Genomic DNA, 24,467 nt, shown 5'->3' with positions numbered 1-24,467 from the left:
TGATACCCCCTCCTTTTCTTCACACATTTATTGGAAAAAGATAGAGTAACATTTTGATTGGACTATTTTACTGAGGCATAGCATTAAAAAAGACTGTTTAGTGAAGTTAAGGAAAAATATGAATGCGCGTGGTGAATTTGGTTAGAAATTGTAACTGACACTTGTGTTCTTGTCTACTTTCCACATTGATCAAACTTCGCATCTTCCATGTGTATAATGGAGTGAGTTTTACTTTGTATGTCTGTCTCTGTGCTGCAGGAAGAACAGACACTTGGTCAGGACACAATATGCTAAATTCAGTAAAGCTAGTGGCATCTCTCCAAGAAGGAAAGCTGCCTAAAATGTCCAATTCCTCTATGTGTCATGCTGTGTTGCCAACTCTCACAATCTTACTGTGGTTCCCACAATATTTTGCATTTTTCTTAAAGCCCCTACTCCTGGAATTAGGTGGTTACATAAGAATCTCATCTTTGTGTGGTCACACAGTGTGTTAAAATACATTTCTGGTCCTCATGATTGAAAATTGAAGTTAGAAAATATGACTCAAGTGAACCCTAAAGTCTCAAAAATGAGAAGGCAAATAAAATAGCCTTCACATCTATTATGTTTTTTAAATGTCATGAAACCAATCTAATGATTTTTGAACATTTGAGTTTGTCAAAGCTTATGACAGAAAATGTATATTCATTCCCTAGCAGAGGCTGTGTCCAGACTCAGGGGTTTTTTCGGGAAAAGTAGCCTTTTCCCGAAAAAACTTCCCCTGCGTCCAGACTCAAGCCGCGTTCTTTCGAAATTATTTCGAAAGAACGCGGCTTTTCTTTCGATGGCGGTAAACCTCGTTTCACGAGGAAGAATGAAAGTTCCTCTTTCGAAAGAAGGTGTTCTTCAATGTAAATAGGGCTTCCTCGAAAGAGAGCATCCAGACTTGCTGGGTGCTCTCTTTCGAAAAAGCGGATTGCTCTTTCGAAAGATCCGCCTGCAGTCTAGACGCGATCTTTCGAAAGAGGCTCTTTCGAAAGATGCTTTCGAAAGAGCCTCTTTGAAAGAAGCCTGCAGTCTAGACATAGCCAGAGAGAGGAGTATCTCCCCTGCATTCCCAGAGCAGAGTAGCAACTTAAAAATGCATGAAATTGAAAATAGGTTTGAGATGAGAACTTCTGAATTGTGACTAGCTACTTCCCTATCTAATAGGGCACTACATAATATGCTTGTTTCAGATGAAATTGAATGGTCGATATTGTGTCAGACCTTCTAAACTGTGCACAAAAAAGAGTTTTTTATTGGACCACCTTCTGTTGGTGAGAGAAACAAGCTTCTGAACTACATAGGCCTCTCCCCCAGTCTGGGAAAGGTACTTTTGTGTTTCCCAACTAAATACAAGGTTGAACACATAGGCTAGGCCAGGGCTACTCAACACGTGGCATGTTGGCTGCATGTAGCCCGCAGCCCTTTTGTTTGCAGCCCGTGGTGCGGTTTCGGTTTACACGGGACTCAACATGCAACCCGCGGGTGGGATCCTTTGAACATGACCTCCACTGGGAACACGCTCCACAATGGTGAGGCATAGAATCATAGAACACTAGAACTAGAAGGCACCTTGAGAGGTCATCGAGTCCAGTTCCCTGCCCTCACGGCAGGACCCAGTACCGCAGTACCGTCTAGATCATCCCTGATAGATGTCTATCTAACCTGCTCTTCAATATCTCCAGAGACGAAGATTTCACAACCTCCCTAGGCAACTTATTCCAGTGTTTCACCACCCCGACAGTTAGGAAGTTTTTCCTAATGTCCAACCTAAACCTCCCTTTCTTCAGTTTGCTTCTTGTCCTATCCTCAGAAGCTAAGGAGAACAATTTTTCTCCCTCCTCCATGTGACACCCTTTTAGATACGTGAAAACTGCTATCATGTCCACTCTCAGTCTTCTCCTTTCCAAACTAAACAAGGCCAATTCTTTTAGTCTTCCTTCATAGGTCATGTTCTCTAGACGTTTCATCATTCTTGTTGCTCTTCTTTGGATCTTCTCCAATTTCTCCACATCTTTCTTGAAATGTGGTGCCCACAATCGGACACAATACTACGGTTGAGGCCTAATCAGCACAGACTAGAGTGGAAAAATGACTTCTCACGTCTTGCTCACAACACTCCTATTAATGCATCCCAGAATCATGATTGCTTTTTTTGCAAAAGCATCACACTGTTGACTCATAAGCTACATCAATACTGCAGCCTTCTTCCGTAAAAGCTTATGCAAATGAAGCGTGGAGTAGAATATGGCCACACTTCATTTGCATAATTAACTAGCAGTCGGTTTTGCGAAAGAGGCTTTTGCGCAAAAAGGAACTGTGTAGATGGCTCCTTTTTGCGCAAAAGCCTCTTGAGCGAAAACAACTAATTAATTATGTAAAGGAAGCACAACGATATTCTACTCCATGCTTCATTTGCATAAGCTTTTGCAGAAGAAGGCTGCAGTATAGACATAGCCATATTTAGCTTGTGGTCCACTATGACCCCTAGATCCCTTTCTGCAGTAATCCTTCCTAGGCAGTTGCTTCCCATTCTGTATGTGTGAGACGGATTGTTCCTTCCCAAATGAAACAATTTGCATTTGTCCTTATTAAACTTCATCCTATTTACCTCAGACCATTTCTCCAGTTTGTCCAGATGAGCAGGGTGAGCACTGAAAAACACAAGCGGACAGGCTGGCTGGAACAGACAGGTACAGGGTGTCAGTGTTTCTAGCCCCCAGGGAGGAGGTGCTGGGAGTGCCGGGGCATTGTGGGAAGTGTTTTGTGTTCATGCCCATCAGTGTGAAAGAACATATTTGCATATATTTGCATGTATATGCAACCTCACTTAATTTGCAGCCCTTGGCATGTGCTGTGAGTATCATTGTGGCCCCCAGGGCTTCCAAGGTTGAGTAGCCCTGCACTAGGCTGTCAGTAGTAACCTATGGGCCAAATGCAGCCTGACAGACACTTTTGAACACTTATTGTTGTTGCTGTTGTTTTGTAGTATTTTCTCTGAAGTCTGGACCTTGACAAAAAGTAGTTATCCCTGTTCTAAGGAACCACTGATTTAGCTGTGACCCTGTGAGTGTAATTACATTGTGCAGTAAGGCAAAATACAAGGCTTCAGTATACAGTAGAGCTGAGCAAAAATTTTTGGATGAATAGTTTTTTCATCAAAAAATGCAGTTTCAGCTTGACCAACGCTTTGTGAATTCATGTTGAGTTCATTGAATAGTCTCAACCAAACTAAAAGCATTGAAACCTTGTGGTACAGTGATGTCAAAATACCTAATGTTTCATTTTGACAAAAGCAAAGGAGAAGCAGATTTACAAAACAGGAAGAGATAGTGTAGTTGCTATGCCTCTTGAAGGTTTCGGCTGGGGTGTTCACTTGAAGTGTAGAAAACTCACGTTCAATTCCCCCCTTCTCACACACGGAGAAGTGATTTGAACTGGCATCTACAGCATTTCGGGGATTTGCCCTAACCACTGAACTATGGGAGACTCTGGCAAGGCTCTGTTTCCATCTCTGCTTTTGAAGCTATTCTAGTTTTTAAAAATAACTATATAGTCATTGGAACAGGGATTCATGTAGGTCTTCCACATGCATATACTAATTAGAGCAGTATCAGAGGGGTAGCCACATTAGTCTGAATCTGCAAAATCATGTGCCAGCAATTTGCCCCCTGCTATATACATCGGCCAAACAGGACAGTCCCTATGTAAAAGAATAAATGGACACAAATCAGATATCAGGAATGGTAATATACAAAAACCTGTAGGAGAACATGTCAATCTCCCTGGACACACAGTAGCAGATTTAAAGATAGCCATCCTGCAACAAAAAACTTCAAGACCAGACTTCAAAGAGAAACTGCTGAACTACAGTTCATCTGCAAATTTAACACCATCAGTTTAGGATTAAACAAAGACTGTGAATGGCTAGCCAACTACAAAAGCAGTTTCTCCTCTTTTGGTGTTCACACCTCCACATCAGCTGCTACAAGTGGGCCACATCCTCCCTGACTGAACTGACCTCATTACCTCTAGCCTTACTCTTGATTGGAACTCTTTTCTTATGCCTGCATATCATAGAATCATAGAATCAAAGGACTGGAAGGGACCTCAAGAGGTCATGTCCAGCCCCCCGCCCTCAAAGCAGAACCAAGCTCCGTCCACACCATCCCTGACAGATGTCTATCTAACCTGTTCTTAAATATCTCAGAGAGGGAGATTCCACCACCTCCCTTGGCAATTTATTCCAATATTTGACCACCCTGACAGTTAGGAATTTTTTCCTAATGTCCAATCTAAACCTCCCCTGCTGCCCTTTAAGCCCATTACTCCTTTCCTGTCCTCAGAAACCAAGAGGAACAAATTTTCTCCTTCCTCCTTGTGACACCCTGCTATCATGTCCCCCCTTAATCTTCTTTTTCCCAAACTAAACAAGCCCAGTTCATGAAGCCTGGCTTCATAGGTCATGTTCTCTAGACCTTTAATCATTCTTGTCGCTCTTCTCCGTACCCTTTCCAATTTCTCCACATCTCTTGAAATGTGGTGCCCAGAACTGGACACAGTACTCCAGCTGAGGCCTCTGGAATTTCCACTACATGCATCTGACGAAGTGGGTCTTTGCCCACGAAAGCTTATGCTCCAATAAATCTGTTAGTCTATAAGGTGCCACAGGACTCCTCGTCGCTGTAATTAGAGCAGTGTTTCTCAAAGTGGTCAGTGAACCCACTCTGAGAGAGCTACTTATGGGACACTCCAGTTTGTTTGCTTACCAGCACCTCAGCCACAGATCCTCACGGCTCCCATTGACCTGTGGTTCACCGTTTGCAGCCAAGGGGAGCTGTGGGAAGCAGCAGCCTGGCTCACAGTGTTTCTTGCGGCTCTGCTTGGCTGCAAACAGTGAACCACAGCCAATGGGAGCCACGAGGCTCCGTGGCTGCGGAGACGATAAATAAACCAGAGCGGCCCACTTAGCAGCTTTCTCGGGGTGGGTCCGCTGACCACTTTGAAAAAAACCGAACTAGTGTAATTCTTCCTGTCTTTCTCGGGCCTGGTGACTACTCATTGTCATTCAGAGTGGCAAGTCGTAGTCCTTAGGATGACAATGAATGGTCATTGGGTCAGAGTTGAACACAAAATACCTGGTTCCCCAATGCTCTGTAACTTTTGTTGTCATTTATCCATGCACTATGCTGGAGCAATATCTATATATTGAGAGACTGCACTACCATAATTGTATGAAATAAACTGAAAAGTAATTTTTTAGAGTGCAAATATAAAGGGAGTGTTGTACATTTTGTATTCTGTGTTGTATTGAAATCAATATCTTTTAAAATGTAGAAAACATCCAAAATATTTAAAATAAATGATATTTCATTATAATTTAACATTGTGAATTACCGCTATTCATTTTTAATCACTCAAGTAATTATGATTATTTTAATCACTTGACAGCCCTACTATTACTATATCCTATCATGCCCCCCATGCTTTATGAAAATGGCTTATGTATATGAATATGAATATGTATATATCATTCTTATATGTGAAGATAAAATAGGAAGTTTAAATCCATTTTTAATTATAAATGTGTTAATGAGTGCCATTAGTGATTTTTTTAGGAACTTAATGGCTCAGTACTCAAACCAATGAATCTTGAATGGTTTTATTTTTCCTGTAAACCTAAACTGTGTGGTTTGTCCTAGGAAGACATGTGACTATGCCACCTGTTACTGGAATCCATTTTTCCATGGGGATGGGGATATAGAAAAAAGGGTTCCCACACACATTTTTAAGGAATAGAGTGGTCTTGTCTTCAGCAGGCTTTTGAAATTGCCTCCCCATCCAAAGCAGATATATATGAAGCAACTTGGAATCAAAAGAACTCTAATGAAAGGGTGAAGGCAAAGCTGCTGGTCAGAAAAAATCAACTCTTCCCTGTTTAGGGTAAGAATTTGCATGTAATACATTTTAGTATATTAGAATTAGATGGCAATCTCCTGTTTATTTTTTGCTTGGTAACATACTTTGATCTGTTTTCACTTGCAATCACTTAAGTCCTACTTTTTATAGTTAATAAAAACACTTGTTTATTATCAAGCTGAGTGCAAATAAATGTTACCTGTGGGGCAGCAACTGCTGTGTATAGCTCTCCTTCATTGATAAAGGAGGCAAACATCTTGATGAACTTTCTCTGTGTAAAACTTTTAGACAGGGTAAGACAGATTTATTTTGGGGTTTGGTCCCTTTAGGGAGTTGATTTCCTGGGTTTTCTCAAAAGCCTTATAACTTGAGTCTTCCTAGCTGAGCTGGTTCAGTGTCTATGTTTCTCTGCTGGGGAGTAATAACTCAAACTTTGTGCCTTGGCTAGAGGAGACTAGAATTTCTGACCCAGCAGGACAGGGTAATGGGAAGCCCCAGAGGGCAGGAAAGAGAGCATCAGTGGCTTGATCAGCACCCTGGGTGACAACCCCAAGTGGATTTCTGTGATCCAACCTATCACATATCCATCTTACAAAAACAAAAGGAAAAACTATGTAGCACTTTAAAGACTAACAAGATGGTTTAATACGCGATGAGCTTTTGTGGGCCATTTATAATCACCAGGCCGCTTTTGCCCACAGGCCTCTTATCCGTGACTGGGGCACTACTCTAGTACAAATAACAATAACAATAATAATAATAATTAATAAGGCACTAATAAATAGGAACTAGGGCCTTGAATGTAAAACTCAAGAGCTTTTTATTATATACATTTAATAGTACAAATGTGGTGTGGAAACTGAGGAGGACCCCATAAAAGGATCTGGAGAAAGAAAGTGACAAATTCAATTCAGTGGGGCAGTCTGTGAATCAGCACAATGTAATCCATTAGTCAGATCGCATAGATGAAAGTCAATCAACAAAGTATATCCGGGAACATAGGAAATAGTACAAAGGAAAGCATTTGGAAATAAAGAGGCAGCAATCAATCAGTTGAAAGAAGAGAGGGCATCAAACCGTCAGATGGGGCAAGCTCCGAAGTAGTTGAGGCATATTGGTGCCGTTGGTGGACTGGTGGCAGTGATGGTATTCTCTTTCACACCAGGCCTGTTGGTGTGAGGACAGCACCTTGAGTTGGGTCAGAACTGAAATACTGGCTCAAATCCACCACCACTCCTGCCAGGCCTGTCATTGTAAAAGGATAAAGCCAAACACGGAATGTCCATGTTTCTGTAGAAAGGCCAAATGTTTTTGTGATGTATTTGTGTTTATAACAGGGGTGGGCAAAAGGGCCTCCATGGGCCAGATGCGGCCCACCAAGCGGGTGGATCCAACCCACGGAAGCCCTGCTGCTTCCCTGCCCCCAAGCCAATTAGGGCCTGGGGGCAGGGGAATGCCCAAAGCCTCCTGCCGCCCTGCCAGGAGCACGTGGCACTTTGAAGCGACTGTTCTACTTGCAGGGCAGGGGGGAGAGCAGAGAAGGCTTCGGGCACTCCCCCAGGCCAATCAGGGCCTGGGAGTGGGGGAGCTGCGTGAAACTTCCTTTGCCCGGCCCCAGCCCTGTGAGGAGCCCATGACACTTCAAATTGATTGGTCTGGGGGTGGCAGAGCATGCCAAGCCTCCAGAGCATGGGTGCGTAGTGCGAAGGGGGGGCCAAAGGGGCTCCCCCACCCCTTCCCATTTAGGCCCTACCTCTTCCTGTTTAGGCCCCACCCCTTCTGGGGTGGCCTTGGGCTACTTCAAAATTTTTGAAGTGAACCCCAGGCAAAAATTATTGCCCACCCCTGGTTTATAAGCTGCTCCGTGTGGCTATGTTCTACGTGACATTTTCCATTCTATTGACATCAGGGTGAGGAACCTTTTTTGGGTCAGGGTCCACTGACCCACAGAAAAATCGGTCACAGGCTGCACACAAGTGAGAAACAAAAACAAAACAAAGCAAAAAAACCCTCAGCAGCATGGGCTTCAGCCTCAGGGGCCAGATCCAGGCAAGCTGTGCCTTAGTTTCTCCACCCCTGTATTATATAGTGGAGAAGGGCCGTAAATCCACACACTCTGAGGCTATGTCTACACAGCAGGCTTTTTGCGCAAGAACTACTGTTCTTGCGCAAAAACTTGCCGGGTGTCTACACTGCACGCGCGTTCTTGTGTAAGTAAATTTACAGAACAGCGTCGGAAAACAGGGCTTCTTCTGGAAGAGTTATTCCTCTCCCCACGAGGAATAAGCCCTCTTGCGCAAGAGCTCTTCCACAAGGAGGCAGTGTAGACAGGCAACGTGAATTTCTTGCGCAAGGCCATCAGAGCTTTCTTGCGCAAGAGAGCGTCCACACTGCCATGGACGCTCTTGTGCAAAAGCACATGGCAGTGTGGATGCGCTCTTGTGGAAGACCTTTTGCACAAGAACTCTTGCATAAAACAGTTCTTGCGCAAGAAGCCTGCGATGTAGATGTAGCATGACTGTCATGACTAAGTCCTGTTGGTATGAATGCTACCACTAACCCCTTTGGATTGAAACCACTCCAACTCTGGAGAAGGTCTAAACTGGCTCCAGATCCATACCCAAACTTTACAGCTAGGAACTCTTTCTAGACTAGAATCATTGGAACTCTTTCCCCTGCTTCCCCCCACCCCCATACACAGACTCCTAAGTTACATTTTGAAAATGTCTTCTGATCCCTGGAGCCCTTCCTCCTAAAGAGCTGTTGGTTACTCCTTAAGAAGTCCATGTACTACTGGACTCCCTTCTGACTTACAGAGGGGTGTTGAACTAAGGGGGAGCCCTCCTAGATGTCCTGGGTAACAACAAACACACACAAACTTGCTTGCTTAGAGATATAGGCTCCTGATCAGAGAGCACATGGATTTCCATGTCATCTGCTCTTGTTTGTTTCTCTTCATGGGTGTGATTTCAAAATCAAAACCCTGAATAGCCTTAGCACAGTTTGAATTATATAATTGTGCAGCCCCAGAGTCACATGACTTGCTGTCTGAGTAATTCCCTGCAGAAGGAGACAAGCTGCATGGTAAAAAACTCAACAAACAGTGTTTAAAACAAAAAGTAGACAGTACAGGTTTTCCATAGCACTTCATCTGAAATCATCTACTGCTGCAACAGCCCCAGTGGATTTCTGGGTCAAAGCTTAGATGGGGAGAGGACGAATGGGAGTAGGAGGACACTAGCTGGACTTGTGTGTTCTTTTCTGTTCCCTTTGATACAACCTCTGCCTTCAAAACTGGTTGCCTCCGCTGTTGAACAAAATGAGTGGTTCACTGGAAACCTCAACAAGGAGCTAGGAATCCTTGCCTTGTGGAGGTAAGAAGCAATCATATTCTTACTAGTCCCTAATCTAAAACCATTAGTACTTTTCTGTGACTACCTAAGACAGAAGGCAGAGAGAGAGAGAAAACAGCTGGTACCTCTGTAAACTGGCAGGGGTCTGCTGAAAATCTATTTATAGGTAACATGTAAGGGGGAGGAGGAAGAGGTGCCAAATAAAATGTAACCTTTTATCATCACATAAATGCCTTGGTGCCGGTTTCAGGACTGTTAATTGGATTGATTGTTCTGAACTCTCTATCTCCCTTTCACATGTGAGCTGGCCAGTGAATTGTAACTTGTTTTCGACTGGCTGAATCAGAAGGAGCAGGGGTTGTCTGGCACTGCAAGGCTGCATGGAGGTGAGCCGGGAGGGGGGGGTGTATTTTCAGACCACAACACTTAAGCAGATTGTTGCTCAGTTTCAGAAAGCACAGCTGTTGCAGAGAGAGAAAGGCAGGAAGTGTGAAAGCAGCTTTGTGATCTCTAACAGGTAGGCAAGAGCATAAACCATATGTTTGTTCCTGAATATTCTTCTTTCTCAAAGAACTGGTAATCTAGATCTATATGTATTGTTTAGGTTCGCAAAGACCTTTTGTCTGTTTGTATTTGTTAGACATAGTTGATGCAAGCAGCTGCATGTGTATGTCCAAAAGCCAGTGTGTGTGAATGAGTGATCACTAGCTGTTCTGAGAAAAAGTGAGTCTGGGATTTGCAGACCAGGGGGATTCACTAGCAAATCCTACTGCAATAAGGACATGTGATAACTGCAGGACCACAGCACATGATTGTTGAGCAACCCAAAAAAGTTAATTTAGGAGACCTAAAAAGGAGTTTCCTTCTTGAGCAGCCTCTGTTGCAAACAAGGTAGAAAGCTAGAAAAAGCCAGGCAAGGAAATTTGATCTCTGCAGATTCCCTCTTTGATCCAGTTGCTGACATGTGAAAAGAATAATGGAATTGTTCCACCATCTGGTAGCTATTACAAGAAATCCCTGCACACAAAGTTGCAACGTGGGCAAGCCCCAAATCAGGAGTTTGGGGAGAGAGCTTGCCAGGGAAAAGGGCAATGAATTTGCTTTTAAATAGTTTATTTTCAATGTTATGTGTGGTTATTCTTTATTATACAGGTATGTTGAAACATGATATGCAAACTTTCAGACTGAAAGAAGGGGTTAGATGGAAATAAGATTTGAGATTGGAAAGAAAAAATGTAAGCACGAATATTGGTCAGGTGGTAAGGAGGGTGATATGTCTATAATCATGATTAATTTTTCTTAGAGGATGTAAAATAACATGTTGCTCTTCTGTAGTCCTATTCCTCCTAAGATTGCAAACATTAATTTAGCTTCCTAATGTGCTGGTGAGGTATGCATTAGTATTTCTGTGGCAGCGGGGGGGTGTTTCAGGTGGAAACACTGAGGCACAGAGCTTGTGGATTCATTTATGATACAAGTCTAACCATCCCAGTATATTGTCAGGGGTATTTTGTTGGCATTTTTTTTTTGAAGGACATGTTTATAGCTGTATGTGACAGCCTAAGCCAGGATACAATGATTCAGACAGTAGCATAATGCTATATTAGTATTCCTGCATTCACACTATGGACAGAATAAAGGGTTAGAACAAAAATATCCTTGCCAGAAATACAGTGAAATAGTAAAATGTGTATTGTAGACAGGCCCTGAATAATTTGACCAAGATCAAACTAGTTTGCAATGCAGCATGGAACAGCCTTCTGCCTTAACTACTCAACTGTTTCAGTTAGATAAAATAGCTCTTTTTTTCCCCATTTAGCATAACCCGAGCATATGTTAACTTGGGTAATTACATTCTGCTTACATAAAATTTGCAATGTAGCTTCAGCTGGCTATAGAGTTATGTTGTAGATTTGCTGTGTGGAAACCTTCCGTGCTAGAGAAGGCAGCATTTCAGCAGTAGGGGATGCAGTCAGTCTCTCTCTCTCTCTCTCTCTCTCTATGTGTATATATATATATATATATATATATATATATATATATATATATAATCGTAGTTTATAAGTGATTTTCTCTCTCTCTGGCAGGAAAAACTTTTTTTTTTTTTAAGAGACAGAATATTCCTACCAGGCGACAGAATAACATCATCAGTGTCAACATGCTCTCTCAGCAAAGCGAAAGCATCTAGAGAGAGGGGGGTAGGTGAGCCTAGTGAGCAGACGGCACAGTCCCCTCGTATGTATAGATCAGCATTTTGGATCTCTACATAAAAAGTACTGCGTGAATATTAAATTATTTTAATAGTGATATAGATTCGCAGGTAGGCAAGCATTTGCTTTTACTGAATTTCTGTTTTCTAAATCTGCCATCAGAGGGGACGTTTATGGTAAAAAGGTTGTAGTTAAAAATTTAAAATATGGACACATGCTATATGATTTGTTGTTCCCATTGTACAGGAGCTGCATATTTCACACAACAGATGTGATTACAGTATATCAGCTTCATCCCTCCTTGCTCATTTTGAACAGTATCTTATTTTAAACCCAAAAATTCCCAGAGCCAGGTGAGACATACATAGGACTAGAAACCATGGTCCTTTGGCTCCAAAGGCTGCTACTACTTGTGCTATAGAAGTTTTATAACATTGATTGCAGTAGCTGCAGCCACTAGAGAGCATCATCACTCACTATTTAATACATACAAAGCCTGTGAATTATATCACCTTGCAATATAAACTCTGAAAGCAGATAGTTTGGCCAGACTGATCCCTCATAGAAGAGCACTGATTTTGAGGAACTTCAGGGGGTAGCCGAGTTAGTCTGTTACAGAAAAAAAACCAGCAAGCAAATGGTCTGTTAGCCCTTTATATACTAACAAAACATGTTGATGGTATCATGAGCTTTTGTAGGCACAGCCCACTTCTTCAGATGACCGGAGTTATGATCAGAGGCTAAGGAAACTCGAAATAAATAGGAGAAGGGAAGGGGGGCACAGGAAGGATCAGTTTGGTCAAATATGATCACAGTGATAGCTTGTACTGCTAGATATAGATATCTAATGGTATGCTAATAAAATATCAGCTGAAGGACAACAAAAAATAATCCAGCAGGTTCTATAAAGAATGCTTACCTCCCTCAAAAAAATAGAAATTAGAGGCTATGCTAAGTTAGGTGTTTCTGTCTGTTGCCATGCAGTAGACTCGTTGATGATTGTGAGAGCTATGTACCCATTCAGTACATGCCCATTCATTTTTATGAGTGGTGGTCTGACTGACAATAAATTAAACCATCAGTCTCTCTGTGAGAACCATCATGATCTGTTGGATAAACATGTGCATATTAAAGGAGACTTGATCTGATACACAAAGGTGAGACTGAATGCTCTGGTACAGTCTTTCATGCATTCATAAGACAAATAATATTTGCTCCATGAGAATAATTATGGCCAAATAAGGGTGATTATCAACAGACTAAAACTTAACTGACTTGGTCTTAACCTATAGTAATAGATGGTAATAGGTATGAATCAAATACATATTGCCAGGGATGAAAGTAACTAACAATTGCTCACAGGTACTGTCCTATTGCAATCCGGGGCCCTGAAAACTCTTTAAATAGCTCCCTGCTGGCTTTTCCTGCAGCTCAGTCAGTTCTTGCTGGAACTGGGCACACCTACTTACTTTTACCTCTGCATATTGCCCAAACTTTCTAATTGCTAGTTATCATAAAATCCATAAAAATACTCTGAAACAGCCTTTCTCGCTCACCTTTGATTTCCTCAAGGACTTATGAAAACATACTCCTCTACTAAGCATGTTAATGCTAAAGAAATTTCAGAGGACAGTCTGTAAATTGTATCAGTAATTTGAAAATCCAGAAGCTGAAACTAAGAATGGAAAGCGAGAAGGATTTTCCAACCTTGCCTGTGAGTTTGGCTGGCTTGCTTGTACTCTTGCTCCAGCATCAATCACTTAGATTTGGCCCAAATTTTTTCCAATAAAGTGATGCAAAATCTGGACAGTAAACCCTGAAACCATCTGACACTTGCCTGGATTCTAGTTTTCGTACAAGCTCATGCCTCATCTCATATCTCTTAAATTATTCACAAAATGTGAGACCCCTATCATTTCTTCTGCTTTTTTTTTTTTTTAAGTTTCATTGTATAATTTTCTTTCGTACATTTTATTGTTTCTAAAGGGAAAACTATTTCTAAGTACACTCTCGGGCTTTTAAAATTTCTTCTGTTCAACATGAAGGGAGTAGTGTTTTAAGAGATCCTCAGTTTTATATAACAGATTTCATCCTGCAGAGCAGGAAATTTCTATCAGGACAGATACATCTTAAACAGTCAGGATCTGTGCTATGTGAAAGTGAATGTTCTTGTTTTTAAAGTGATTCTCATCTTGCTTTATGATTACTAGGAGAGTAATATAAACTAAAAACAAACAAACTATTCAGCCTCCCACGATTCAGACTGTAACAAAGCTAAATGGAACAGGACTCTCAAAGGTTTCAAGTTTTTTCTAAATATAGAACCTGTGTTCTTCAATGTGTTTCCATTTTGGGCAAAACTGTATGTGCCGTAATTATTTTCCTGAATATCTGAACTCACTTTTGAGAAACCCAGGACCAGTTATGGTTTTACAAAGTCATGCAAAACTGCAGTCATAACACAAAAATATGTGAAAGTCAACAACAGGTTCAAAATTTTGAGATTTTCGCTCTTCTAAGAGCGTGGTCCAAGATCTGAGACTCATCTATATAAATCTACCTGGACAGAAACTAACTAAAATGTTGCATTAATTTCTTGAAACAAAACTGCTGAGTTTTGCAAATGTTTCCATAGCCACGTATTCCTACTGAAGGAAACATGCCATCAAAATTACATTTCTTTATATGACATGTAATAGTGATGTGCCTTGTTTCCCCTTTCTTGCCCATAATGACAGGAGTTCAAATTTGAGTGTCTGTGTTTAATGCAATTCCAGAATGTACTTAAGCTCACAACTTTTGTTTTTCAACAGAATGATTTGTATCCACTAACTTTCTAAGGCCGTTGTCCCCAACACGGTGCCCGCAGGTGCCATGGGGCCCGCGGGGGCATTTCTCGGCGCCCGCCAAGTGCTCAGAGCTGGCCTGGCCCCAGGCACGTGGTGCATGCGCGGTGCTGGAGCCCGGGCGCGTGGCACACTGTGAGCGCCGGCCCCGGGGGCGCCACGGATTCACCCCCCGCGGCGCATGGGGGGGGGAGAAAGCGCTAGCACTGGCCCCGGGCGCGCGGCGCTTGGGGGAGAGAGCGCCAGCCCTGGGCGCGCGGCGCTTGGGGGAGAGAGCGCCAGCCCTGGGCGCACGGCGCTTGGGGGAGGGGGGGGAGAGCGCCGGCCCCGGGCGCGCGGCGCTTGAGGGGAGAGCGCCGGCCCCGGAATGCGGCTATGAGGGGGCCCCGCCCCCCCCGGGCGCCCGGCGGGCGAACGGCCATGCCCCCTGGCGCCCGGCAACCCCAAATGGTTGGGGACCACTGTTCTAAGGTGCCTTGCATTACAGTTGTAAGTCCATGATTTCCTACTGAGAAAGTGGGAGTCGCATAGATATCCTATACCTGTTGTAGGTCTCAGGGCAAATTAATTTCTGGTGTGGATCTATTATTGGGGTCAAGAGAATTACACCAGGGATTAATTTGTCCCCCTTTTGCATTAATGAAGTGCAAAGAATTACAACTTTACTGATTTGTGGAACAGTTCCTGGTAATCAAAAATATCTGCAGGTTAATCAGGCTGCAATGTTTAACATTAAATCTTGCTTCTTATAAATGGCAGGTATGTCATGGTAATGAGATTTCCTCCAGTTTTACAGACTGAATCTTGCTGATACACCCCCACAAGTCCTGGCTGCATGTATTTTATTCACTCCTTCCTTACTAATCTGTTTTTAAGTCATTAAGGTGAAAATAGTGGATTCTTACTGACCTTTTGACAGTTGATAAACACCCGGGCTGTGTCTACATTGGCATCCCTTTCCGGAAAAAGGATGCTAATGAGACACTTCGGAATTGCAAATCCACGGGGGATTTAAATACCCCCCGCGGCATTTGCATTTACATGGCTGCTGCTTTTTTCCGGCTCTGGGTTTTTGCTGGAGAAAAGCGCCAGTGTAGATGCGATTCTCCGGAAAATAAGCCCTTTTCCAGAAGATCCCTTATTCCTACTTTCAAGTTTTCAAAAACTTTAAAAAACAACAAATAGTCTAGTAGCACTTTAAAGACTAACAAAAAATGTAGATGGTATCATGAGTTTTCATGGGCACAACCCACTTCTTCAGATGAGAGGAGAGAGCGCTCTCTAGGTACCTGGGAGCAGCCCTTGCCTGTCGCCCCGCGGCCCACTGGAGAGGATTGCTCTAGCACCCCCCAGGTTCCAATACATGGCTGCCAGCTCTCAGCCTACATGGCTAACTAGACAAACCAGGGATGCTAACAGCTGTCTACTGGAGTGGAACTCATTTCATACAGGAGACACAACAGCTGTCCAAAAGTAACAATTTTGGATCACTACTATTCTTGATTGTACTTGAACTGCTGCTCTTGAGGTGAAAAAGCACTGTATCTATTCAGAAGGACTCTTCTATATGACTGGATTTATACACCAGATTTCAAATTCTCACCCTTGCTTGTATGTGGATATTGGGATGTTTAGTGTCCATTAGACAGAAGCTTGATAAATATGAAATAAACATCAGGTTTGTCTTAAGATAATAGAAGCAAACAAAATTCTTTAGTTTTACTTTTCAAGTCAAAATCCTTTGTTGTTGTTGGAAGTTAAATGCTTTAATTTGTATTTGGGAAATTATGTGATCTGTAGGTCATACTTAGCTACTTTCCAAATAAGAAAAACATTCTGAACGGGTTGAGTAATAAAAGACTGCATTGTATTGAGCTCAATTGCCTAGGTGTAGGAGAGTTGGGAGTGACATTAGGATAAAGGTCTTTGTGTGGACAGAAATATCATTTAGATGGCCTTTGTACTTCCAGTAAATCCAATTGCTGTCTTTAAGTCTGAGAGACTTCTCCCTCACTTTAGATTGGTTATGGCCAGTTCTGTATTGAATCTTTCCTGCTTAAAGACTGCTTTTCCAAAAGGAAAATATATGTGTTAATAGAATCATTGCATTGCACATCTTCTCTTTGCTTCTCACATTGCTCCCTGTGTTCAGAATCATGTTCCATTGAAATAAATACATCATTTTGATAAGACCATTTCAATTTAAGATTTAAAAAAAACCCTAGGATGAAATAATTTGTTCTGTTTTAGGCCTGAAAATGGCTAGTGATTTTGAGTGATCACTAGCCAATCAGTCTCTCTTTGACCCCTCATCCTCCAGTGCCTGGGATTGTGGGTTTGAGTCCCATCCTCTCCCTGAGAGCAGCCAGGCAGCCACCACTAGCTTCCCCAGTGCTGCAGTTGATATCAGCTGACGGTAGGGGGGATGAGGCATCTGCTGAAGTAATCACGACCTGGTGGCATTCCATTAGGAACGCAAAATTCTTATTGAAGACTTACATGTTCTGTTCAAGGGTAACTTTGAGCATGTCAAAATCTCAGAACTTAAATGTGATAGTGGATTAAGAAACCTTGTTCAATTCAAGCTAAAAGTGAATGCAACAAAATGTTATGTTCCCATTCTAAGCCAGCGTGTGACATGCTTTCCTTTTTTTTAAAACTTATTTATAACCTAGGAGTGTCTCAGTAAACAAAAGGCATGTATCTGTGCTTCTCACCATCTTTCTTATGTTGTGTGGGTGTCCCTGTTTATTTAAGAACGCAGGAATTGTGCCCTTGCTGCGCTCACAGCATGTGTGTGTGATAATTGCCAACTCACTGGAGAAGACACCTAATTACAGTTACAGTTAATGTTGAGGAGTAATAGAAGTAGCTCTGGAGAATAGAAGATTTAGTTCTGCACTGAGCTTGGCATTTATGGATAGCAAGGGTCTAGTGAGAGTGGGGGTTTTTCCCACTTTTGGGCCGGGGTGCTGTAAGCTTCCACCTGTGCTTGTTTTCTTCTTGTTCACCCAAGCCAGGAATTAGAAGACTTAGGGAGCTCTCTCCACCAGAAGGTTATAATAGCATGCCCTTAGGAAGTCCAGTTGGAGGCTATGGGGCAGAAAGGATCAATCCTTCTGCTTTCACCCACCCTTTCCTAATATACTCCAAGCCCTTCTATAGATTGTTTTAAGATGCTTGTGTAACACACACACCTAGTGTGGTTCACTGTCCCACATAGTAGCACTTAGACCACTTACAGCAAGAGATAAGAACGAGTGAGCTCTGCAGCCTAAGCCGAGAGCCAGCTGGCTTTGTAGCTCAAGCTATAGAGGCACCTACACTAAGTTCCAGAGATCCCGGCTTCAGATCTGCTCAGTTACGCTTGCCTTTTCTATGAGAATGAGAAATGACTTCTCTGAGTTTGCAACTACCCATAGAAGGGAGCATAAATTATATGTTCCCAGCATCTGAAGGTAGAAGGTGGCATCTCTGTGGCACACGTAGACCCTGACCACCTCAAGAAGAAGAACTCATCCCCAAATGCAAACTTACTTGTAGAGTCCTGCACAGATAAAGTGTGGATCTGCATCCACCAGGTTCGACGCATCCTCTGATCTGCAAGGCGTGATCCAGATTTTATTTGCATCTACACAGCAAACCATCCAGAGAAGTGGGGGAAGGAAGCACAGACGAGTGAGGAGTGGGCAGGGTTGATCAGTGAAAAGGCAGGCAGCACAAAAGCAGGATTGGGAGTAAGTGGCAGCAGGGGCCCGAGGCTAGGGCTCCACAGGTCAGTGCTTCCCAGGCAGGGTTGGAGGGGGACTGGGCAGGGAGATTTAGGATGGAGCTTGTTGCATCTTTTCCCTGTCAGCAGTGCAGAGGACTGCTCTGGCAACCCACTCCACCAGCCGCCAAGCAGACGGTGGAGGGAGAGCCCCGCGTGGGTGTCCACTCCCCTATCCATGGATATCCACATCCATGGATGTAGATACCTGCAGATATGCATGGCTTTACTTACTTGCAATCCTGCATGTTTATCAAACGCAATACAGTTTCTGATAACAGTTGTCTTCATTGCAGTGAAGGAGTTCTGGTAACAAAAGCCTCTGAATCTTGCAGTGCAGCCCCTGGCTGTCAAGAGAAGAGGAAACAAAGGATTAACTCCAAAGCCCTTTGAAACCAAAGGAAGTATTGGTGTTGGCTTAAATGTGACTCTAACAGTCTGAGCCCATTTCTTGAATATGAATGTAAATTCTAGCAATGTGTAATTATATCTATACTGCAGTGTACCAGTGAGATCATAATTAACCAAAAAAGCTTGAAGAACCAAAATTTGTCAGACTTATGGCTCTTAATCAGTCATCACCAGTTTAATATTATCACTTTGTACACAAATATACTGTACTTTGTAGATATAAACTTTACCACAATTAAGTGGCTACAGCAAATCATAGGCACTACATTTATTATTAAAAACAAAACTTCATCAGTGCTTAGCCAGCTTCTTTCCTCTGTTCACCCACATTGTCTTTTGTTGTGGAGAGGTTTGTTAATGCCATTAAGACAGGGTGAGGAACCTCCTGTTGACCAGAGCAACGGCAGGCACAGCCACTCATAGTTCCCCATGGCTGTGGTTTGTTATTACCGGCCAATGAGAGCTATGGGAAGTTGGGGGCCTAGCCCATGCGGCCTCCTGGAGCTCTCATCAGCCAGGAACAGTGAACCGTGGCCACTGGGCACTGTAAGACTACAGGCCTGCAGATGCTGCGATAAACACCCCCGAAGGGACTGCCCTGGATAAAAGCGTTAAAAACGGAGGCTTTTACGTGATGTGTTCAGATATTCTGGTAAGTGGGCCACATCAGGGATCTATATTGGAAGAAAAGAACAGGTTTGTATTTGAAAAAATTAGGATAGAGCCAAAATTTGCTCTCATGGTAAATAATTCCATTGATTTCAACAAGGATGTCCTGTGAATTTACACCTAAAGTGGTGAAAGCAGATTTTGGCCTTCCCTACCCAGAAAAGTCATAGTAAATAGGAACACTTCCTCCCTTCCCAAAAAATACCCCAAAATAGATCACTAATGAGGTGTTCACAGAACTCCTAAATTAAACATTTGAAATCAAAATCTACAATCAGCCGTAACTAGGAGCACCATGCTATTTATGGCCACCCCAAAATACATTTAAAAATAGGAGGGCACCTGCTTTAAATTTTGTTTTGTTTTGCTTTGCTTTGGGGTTTTGCTTTGTTTTTGTTTGTTTTGTTTGTTTGTTTTAAAGAGCAAGGAAACGTGTGTGTGTGTGTGTGTGTTGTTTTATTTTTTGGTTTTTTTAAGATCTGCTCACTTAGAGGCATCATTTATATTCTAGATGGGGGGAGGGATTAAATTTTCAGTCTGCTGATGTCGTTTCCCTTGTATTAGCACAACTTGCAACCCAGGGGAAGCTGCCCTTCTGAAAATGTGCCATATAGTGCATATACCTATCCCAAGGGACTTAGAGTTAGCCAGCGGCTTAGTAACAGTGAGCTGTAGAAGTGATCATGAGAATGACACAGAATTGCTCTGCATACGCTGCCTTTGTTTCAGCTTGACTGTTGCAGGAGGCAGTGCTTGTTTGGATGTTTAAAGTCTTTCATCAGATGATACTATTTCCATATTAAATATAGTGGAAAGTCCTTGCCATGCATGGCTATGTTTACAGCAGTTGGTAATTGCACCTACTTGAAAGCTGCAACTGTTTGTTGTTAACACAAATGGAAAAATTATTGATTTTTTTTGTTTTGTTTCCAAATAACATTTCTCTCTTTTTTTTTTTTTTTTTTTTTTGGTGTGCTTTCATATCTGGATTGCTAACATTGAGTTACCCTGAATAATAGAGTCAGTCTAGTACTCATTCCTGGCAGAAGAAAGAGGTACTAAGATATTTCAGACCTCCATAACTCTGCTTTCTTAGAGAAAATGCTAGGCAATCACTATATTCATTTACAGATGTAATACACTGACATTCCTACAAAGCTGTGAAAAACTTAGTTCTGTGCAAGAGCTCAGGAATGCATATATCACAGGAATCATCTTCTTCTAAAGATCTTTCATATGTACTATGAATTGTTTTACAAGGTATAGGTCAGATTTATAAAATATATACAAAATATAGGAAACCACCTTTGTCATGTTGTCTCTGTACTGTTTGCATACTTTGCATGCAGCTGGGGCAAGCTATGTCCTTATTTTTAAATGGTTGAAAGATTATCCCTCTCCCTAACACAGCTGCATCGGGAACTGGGATAGAAGGGTTTCCTCTACTCTACTATATGTGGTCTCTTTAGGGCTACCCAGACCTTGGTCATGTGTGGAAAACCATCCACTGCTTCCCATAACAGGAGAGTGGACTCTGAGTAGGCAGTAATGGTACTTTTCCAGTTAGGGTTGCCAGGTGTCCGGTATTGAACCGGACAGTCCAGTATTTTCGCTTCCTGTCTGGTAAAAAAAATTCAGAAAATACTGAACACCACCTAAAATGTCCAGTACTTTCTGTTTTTGTTGTTGTTGTTCCCTCCCTCCCGCCCCCCCCCCCTCCCAGCCAGGAGATGAAAATCCCGGGCTGTCCGGCTCAATACGGAGGCAGCCTGGCAACCCTAGTGCTTACTGGGTTCCACAGGGGAGCTGTCCGGCCCGGCGCAGGATGTCAAGATGGCGGTCTCCCACCTGCAGCCTGTTAGGGCCAAAAAGCCTCCCCACGCAGTTTTTAAAAGGGCCACGGTGTGGGTTTTTTTGTTTTATTTTTTGGGGGGGTTTTGCTTAACAACTCTCAGGGGCCTTTTTTTTTTCCTCAACAAACTTTTTCCTGGCGTGTTTTTTGTTGTTGTTTGGTATTTTTTCTGAAACCATCTAGCAACCCTATTTTCAGCTGATCTAGCTGGACACACAGAAAGAAACAAGATGCGCCCTTTCAGCGCTGCAGCACTACCACATGCACTCCATGTGCAAGAGGAGTGCCCCATCCCAGTCTCATTTAGGCATGGACTGGTGCACTTATTCCCTGCCTCTTAGTTCAGGTTGTGGCTCGGTGCCACCATGTTACTCATGCAATGTAATAATTATAAAACCGCTTCAGAAGGAAGGATTGGGTTGTGGTTAAAGGCACTGGACAAGGATTTCAGGAGATCTGAGTTCAGTTCCAAGTCCTGCTACAGGCTTCCTGTGTGACTTTTTTTGTGTGTGTGCAGGTCATCTAATCTTTCCATACCTCAATTCATCATCATCATCATCATCAACTACCATGGGCTCAGCGCCCGTTGGTGTCCGATGCCTCCCTTGTTATTTCCTTCCATCTTTCCCTGTCCAGTGCGGAGTGGCTTAGTTTCTGTAGACTAGCTCCACACCAATCTACTATATCCTCTTCCCATTCTCTATTGGGTCTGCCTCTCCTATTCCGACCATCCATTATGCCGAATACCAGGGTCTTAACTTTTTGCTCGTTGTCCATTCTGCAGAAATGCCCGAATAGCTGTAACTTTCATTGTATAACCTTCTGCAGTAGGTTCTCTTTCCCTATTTGTAAAACGGGGATGATAATGCTTTACTTTCCTTTTTATCTATTCAGATTGTAAGGGTCTTTGGTGCAGGGACTGTCCCTTACTGTATGTCAAATGGGGTGCTTAAGGCAAAATACACCTTCTCCTATGTACTCCAGTGTCTACATATGCAGGTGTGCAGTTCAGTCTGTAGTTACAAATACTATACCTGCTCCAATTTTGAGTATTTTAAAAGATTATCATAGCATCACTGACGTATTGCAATCTCTCCTTAGTAGGTATGTGTGCTTAAGAAACCAGATCCTGCCATCTTAACCCACATGAACTGGGCCTCATTCTGTGGGGTTGATTTCACAGGGCGTTTACGACTAAGGCTGTACACCTGTGATGGAGGTTGTGGAAGTCAAGGATCCTGTGACTTTCCTCAAACTCTGTGACTTCTGTAAGGGCCAATGGTAACTGATCTCAAGACCGCTTAAGCAGCTGGCTCTGGGGACAGCCCCACCATTCATTGCTGGAGTGGGTGGGCACAACTTGAGCAGCAGCCAGAGGGTAGCTCAGGGGCAGCCATAGCGTTCCAGGACCACCTGAGTCCCCTTGGATCCCCTGAACCACAGCCAGTGGGGCTAGCCATGGAGGCCCTCCCTCAGCAGTGACCCCCAGAGGTCTCCCAGCCCTGGTCTACACTAGGGAATTTGAAATAATAAGCGGAGCATCCACACTACCCTACTCGTTATTTTGAGCTAAGGGGCTGGTTATTTCGAAATCTGCACGCCTGCTTTCCTTGGGGAATAAGCTTATTTCGAAATAGTTTTGTTGGGAGTTATTTCAAATTTAGTTATTTTGAAATAATTTCCCAGTGTAAATGTGCCCCCAGAGTGGTAGCACCCTGGGGGCCCCCAGCTAAGATTTAGTTGGATGTTTATTATAAAGGTTATTGACAGGTCACGGGTCATTAATTTTTTGTTTGTTGCTGGTGACATGTCCATGACTTTTACTAAAAATACCCCAGACTAAATCGTAGCTTTAACCATGACTAAAGATAGCAAAATATATCTGAAAATGAATATCCTTAGTACATGAAAATCTTTCCTTTCTATTGGCACATTCTGCTGCCCTTACTCTTCACTGTGTACTAGCTTCCTCGCATGAGCAATCCCATTGAAGCCCACAAGACTATACACACGAGGAGGGTATTTATAAGGACAGAGGAATCCACCATGTATATGTGAGATAAATCTGTGGACAAAATTCATTACTTTGCATATGGAGGCACCTGCACTGATTTCAGTGGTGATCAGAACATACGAGGGCCATATTACAAGGAGACAGATAGATGGTGGAGTTGCGCTTGCTTACACTAGCCATGAATTTAATCTTCTGCCTTTTCATCTAAAGCAACAACCATCATTTACCTGTAAAACAATACTGATGTTCTTGAGAGACATTTTATTTTCATTGTTAAAACTGGAGACCTTTGGGGGAAAAAAAAAAATCTGCTTGTCAAATAGCTCTGAAACAAATGACAATGGGAATCCTGCCTACACAGCCATAAATGACATTTTGAATCACATCTTGTTTTCATTTGTCAAGAATGAAATTATTTTCAGATTTCGATACAATGTATCATTGGGAGAGGGTGAAAGAATGAGTATTACAGTACATAGGCTCAGTGAGAGCTCTTTCAGCCGCTTGTGGATGATCTTCACTTATTAAAATCCTGTGTGGTTAACTGGTATGTCAAAATGAAAACAAATAGTAGGCCACATCCAGCAGGACTGGCAGCCTTGCTGGGCCCCTGGGCGAGATGGGAATGATAGGGGCTGCTTTGTGCCCCCAGAAAGGGCAGGGTCTAAGACAAAAGAGCAGGGCTGGGGCTAGGCAGCCCTCAGCACCACACGGAGACTGCCATGCCTCCCCCATGCTGCCCCCAGGGCTGCCCAGAGTGCACCATGCTGCACTGCGTCAGTGATTTAAAAGGCCCAGGGCTTGGATCACTGCTGCAGTGAGCAGTGGCTTGGAGCTCCGGGCCGTTACGTATCGCTAGGCCCAGGACAGTTGCCTCCATCCCCCACAGCGTTGGGGGCCTGGCCATATCTGCAAAGTGAGCACACAGCCTGAGTTAAGTGCACTGAGCACCTAGGAGAATTAATTCAGAAGGGATGAGGCTGAGGGGACAGGGCCTTCATCCCCCAGCATGTAGGGCCATAACTGTCATTGGGCTGGACAGGGGATCTAACTGCAGGGGATCTGGCAAAGCATGGGTGACCAGGGTGGAAAAATAAAAACGGAGACGTTAAGTGGTAGTTGTGAGGTTTACATAGGGGACGGGCATGCCCCCTCTTAGATGCAAGGTCTGTGGCAGCCGGGACCCTCTGTTCTGAGTGCTCTGCTTCAATCTGGAATCCTCTCATTTATAAATCAACCAGAAGATTTACCTGGCATTGTTGAGGTCCTTAACTCAGTGCTTGATTTTTTGAAATTAAAATAAAACTGTACATGCTCTGGGACGGGACTGGGATGAGGGGTTCAGTATGCAGGCTCCCCCAGGGAGAGAGGACTACTCCAGCCCTGTCTCCCCACAGCAG

General features: G+C 43.1%; 1 protein-coding gene and 1 long non-coding RNA gene across 14 annotated transcripts in view; one reads left to right on the top strand and one right to left on the bottom strand.

Moving 5' to 3' along the window:
- The window catches only part of PHACTR1 (phosphatase and actin regulator 1), a 457,014-nt gene that overhangs the window by 173,357 nt on the left and 259,190 nt on the right, over positions 1-24,467 (top strand). The window contains exon 1 of one of the 13 annotated variants that reach the window (XM_025179342.3): positions 9,030-9,317. The exons of 9 other annotated variants lie outside the window; for them this stretch is intronic. The gene's annotated coding sequence lies outside the window, so the exon portion shown is untranslated. 3 more of the 13 variants (XM_006138766.5, XM_014581429.3, XM_089776381.1) reach the window with 3 other exon arrangements.
- LOC142827173 (uncharacterized) overlaps positions 6,797-24,467 on the bottom strand; it is a 30,635-nt gene continuing 12,964 nt past the window's right edge. The window contains exons 2-4 of the long non-coding RNA XR_012901645.2: positions 18,356-18,468; positions 17,890-17,983; positions 6,797-7,110 (exon numbers count right to left, since the gene is read on the bottom strand). This is a non-coding gene — a long non-coding RNA (uncharacterized LOC142827173). The remainder of the gene's footprint in view (positions 7,111-17,889; positions 17,984-18,355; positions 18,469-24,467) is intronic.

This window comes from Pelodiscus sinensis, chromosome 2 (assembly GCF_052426305.1).
Source record: "Pelodiscus sinensis isolate ZL-2025 chromosome 2, ASM5242630v1, whole genome shotgun sequence".
NCBI lineage: Eukaryota > Metazoa > Chordata > Testudines > Trionychidae > Pelodiscus > Pelodiscus sinensis.
Note: the sequence above shows the minus strand (reverse complement) of the source record. Positions and strands in the feature narration are given on the sequence as shown.